We start from the raw sequence: 4,129 nt of genomic DNA on the forward strand, positions 1-4,129 counted from the left end.
ACCTCCTCGGCGGCAGCGCTAAGGATGTCTGACTGCCTAAGCTGTTGGTTGGACATCCCCCAAGGGCTCCTGGACTGCAAGAGGGCACAGGCCGGGCTGAGGGATCCCCCCCATGAATTTCATGCACTGGGCCTCTAGTTAGTTAGTAAATAAATATTTTATTCATAGTCCGATGATCTTTTTTTACTTACAAGTATTTTTATTTTTATCTTTACTGTCAAGATTTTAGTTGCTCTTATAATTTTGCTTATTAGAGAAATGAGAAAACCAATCCTTTTAGAGAACAAGAGCATTTAGAATTTTGAGAGCCCAGATGCAGTCCCAAAAGCTTAATTATTACTCTTTTAAAGTAGTTCTGAGATTAAAAGTCATACTTATAATAAAACTCTTGATTTTTCACAGAGAGGAAGGGAGAGGGATAGAGAACCAGAAACATTGATGAGAGAGAAACATCGATCAGCTGCCTCCTGCACACCCCGCACTGGGGATGCGCCCGCAACCAAGGTACATGCCCTTGACTGGAATCGAACCCGGGACCCGTTAGTCCGCAGGCCGACACTCTATCTACTGAGCCAAACCGGTCAATAAAACTCTTTCAGTTCACTATTTTTTTAAATTTTTAAAACTTAAAACTTACAAGTACTTAAAAAACTTTTTAAATAAAAAATCATTGGTTGGAATCATACTCAAGCATAATCTCATGACTACCTTTCTAATCACATGGTGACATTTAGATAACCTTTACTAACTCTTAAGATAAATGGTGAAAAAGTGGGAACTTGCCCAGGAGAGGAAAGCCCCCTGAGATTTCAGAGCTACAGAAATAAGTCCTCAGGCCAACTCCATGGGTGCTGACTTGATCTAGTTCATGTTTTATTGGAATGCTGACTTCAGAGGAAACTTCTTGAAACCTCACAAATACTGACTTCTTTCAGAAGCTGGTAATATGAAACAAAACAAAGTTTCCAACAACTCAGTTGCAATGAATTGTACTTGAGAACAGACAGTTCCTGTTAGAAGTAACCATACCCTGTCATGTAACCCAGCAAGCTGCCCTGAATCACCACACTTGAGAATTTCAGGTTTGCTTTTTCTAAGTTTCCTATTCCGGGGAACATCACTCTTTTCAATGACCATCTCTTTGAAACAGAAATCACAGGGTTTACCTGGAAAATAAGGCATCATGATATTTATTTATTTATTTATTTATTTATTTATTTATTTAAAATATATATTTTTATTGATTTCAGAGAGGAAGGGAGAGGGAGAACATTAATGATGAGAGAAACATTAATGATGAGAGAATCATTGATTAAGGCATCATGATATTTAGAGGTGTGTGTGTGAGTGTGTGTGTAAAAATGCTAATGAATATGGTTTAGGGTACTTCCTAAAAATACCTGACCAATTTTTATCTGCCTGCTAAGTTAATACTGATTGTTGGCAGGAGGTGTCAGTTCCATGCAATGTGGACATGTTCATAGGGATGTCTAAGTGTTCTCACGACATGTTATCTGGCTTCCTCAGCCATAGCCGGTTTGGCTCAGTGGATAGAGCGTGGGCCTGTGGACTGAAGGATCCTGGGTTTGATCCCAGTCAAGGGCATGTACCTGGGTTGCAGCCTCCTCCCTGGCCAAGCCCACGGAGGAGGCAACCCAATCAATGTGTTTCTCTTACATGGATGTTTCTCTCTGTCTTTCCCTCTCTCTTCCACTCTCTCTAAAAATCAATGGAAAAATATTCTCCGGTGAGTATTAAAAACCCCCACAAAAAACAGAGTGAGTGATTAAAGGAGCAAGACAGAGGCTGTAATTTATTTTGAAATTTTATTATTCTACTTATTTTTAATTTTTATTAAAGTATAATTTATATATAGCATTATAAATCTGTAACATTTTCTATGACCTATACATGGAAATAATACTGTTTTTCTTTAATATAGTTATACAAGTTAGCCCCCTTCAGTGTTGGAGGGGACTACACAAGTATGTGAAAAACAGGAGGTGAGACACTTGGGGGTAATTTGGGGATCTGTTCCTCTCAGTTCCAGTTTTAAAATTCCTGAGAAAGAGACCAATAGACCCATTTGAGGTCAGGTGCCCACTCTTTTTGTTTGTTTGTTTGTCTGAAGGAGACTGGCAGCATTACTACTTAGTTATACTGCTAATTAACCTTCAACTATTTGTATAGCACATGAGAAATAACGCAGGTGCCCACTCTTAATAAGACCAATTGATCATGCCTGGTTGGAAGCTTGCTCTGAGATACGGTAACATTTCTCATGTCTTATTCATTTTATTACAACACTAGAGGCCTGATACACAAAATTCGTGCAAGAGACTCGGCCCTTGCAGCTGCGGTGGCTTGCCTCCGGGGCTTTGTCCAGAAGGTCGTCCGGAAGAACACCTGGAAGGTCGTTCGGCTGTTTGGTCTAATTAGCATATTACACTTTTATTATTATAGATTATCTGGGTAGCATGAAAGCATTGTCTTCATGGCTACATCTAATGAAAAGGGTTTAATTAATATTTTAATTTCCTTTGCTGATGTGTTGAGGAAGGTTTCTGAAGAGATAAACTATACAGCTTTAACTACCTTATTTAGCCATGAAGGAGGATTCATGTGGCTTTTATAACACCTACCTCCTCCCAAGATTTTGATGACAACAGTAGTATATTTACCAATAACTGACAACTGACATCAGCATCTGGGAGTGTAATGCCTATGTTTAAATTTGAATGCTTTTTGATGCTACTTACTCTTTTTTGTTTTGTGTACTTTGGCACAAAAGAAAGCATCTCTCAAAGGTGTAAAGACTGTCATTACAAATGTTATTATGTAAAACAGAAAACAAAACTATTGAATGTGAAAGTGTAGAAGAATATGTTCCTGATCTAGTTTTTAAAAGGAAGAGAAATTATGATCAGAGTGAAGTTATCTCTGTAAAATGTAACTTAGTCTATTGGGGCTGCTATAACAAAATGCCAGAGTTTGAGTAGCTTATAAACAACAGAAATTTATTTCTCAGAGTTCTGAAGGCTGGCAAGTCCAAGATAAAGGTGCTGGCACATTTGGTTTCTGGTGAAAGATGGTTTCTTAGATGTCTGCCCTTTTGCTGTAACCTCACATGGCAGAAGGGGCAATGGAGATTTCTTGGGCCTCTTTTATAAAGGCACTAATTCCACGTATAGGGGCTCTGCCTTCATGACTTAATCACCTTCCAAAGACCTTGACTCCTACTATCAGAGAAGGGACATTCAAACCTGAAGTTACTATTAGGTGAATGGCTTCTGATTAGTAGGGACGTTTTATGTGTGTGTAGTGGGGGGACTGGGAAGAATGAAGACTATTCTTAGATCACTTCTTCAATGTCCCCAAAGGTAAACATTCAATTTTATTACTTATCACATACTGAATTCACCATCTTTTAGACCACGGAAGATAACATTAAGAACCAGGAAAGCATGATCTCAGCTGCACTGGTGTTCTCTGCTCATTCCTGCCTTTGTGTGGGCTGAGGGAGGAGGAAGCATATGCCAACCTCCTCCACTGTCTGTTGAGTTGGCTTGTTCCTTTTTTTCTGTTGCTACTATGTTTCTGGTCTTCATGCCTTTTCACATTGCTGGGACTAGGTATTATGCCAGAGGTTCTCAACCTGTGGGTAGCGACCCCTTTGGCAGTCAAACAACCCTTTCATAGGGGTCGCCTAAGACCATCCTGCATATCAGATATTTACATTACGATTCATAACAGTAGCAACATTACAGTTATGAAGTAGCAACGAAAATAATTTTATGGTTGGGTCACAACATGAGGAACTGTATTTAAAGGGCCAGAAGGTTGAGAACCACTGTTATGCCATTAGCTCTTTCCATCAAGGGTTGGCTTTCATTTGCAGACTTGTCATTCATTCACTTGGTTTCTGCTTTGAAGTTCAAATTTTGATATAATCTTCTTGATTCAAACTCATTAATACCAATGTTTACTTTTCATTATAATTATGATTTATTTCTTTTAAATAATCAGTGGTCAACTCCTAAAACTGAGTTCTATGAATTTTGGCAGATTTACATTTTTCTATCTTTCTTTTCAGATATATTATATCAAAATGCCACACATTTTCTAAAAT

At 38.5% G+C, this 4,129-nt stretch overlaps 1 non-coding gene across 1 annotated transcript; it reads right to left on the reverse strand.

Moving 5' to 3' along the window:
* Positions 1–2,119: 2,119 nt before the first annotated feature.
* On the reverse strand, positions 2,120–2,244 carry LOC111825582. The gene has a single exon (XR_002828774.1). It is a non-coding gene; the product is annotated as a small nucleolar RNA SNORA19 (small nucleolar RNA).
* Positions 2,245–4,129: the final 1,885 nt, after the last annotated feature.

The sequence above is a fragment of the Myotis lucifugus genome, unplaced genomic scaffold, assembly GCF_000147115.1.
Source record: "Myotis lucifugus unplaced genomic scaffold, Myoluc2.0 scaffold_0, whole genome shotgun sequence".
Lineage (NCBI taxonomy): Eukaryota > Metazoa > Chordata > Mammalia > Chiroptera > Vespertilionidae > Myotis > Myotis lucifugus.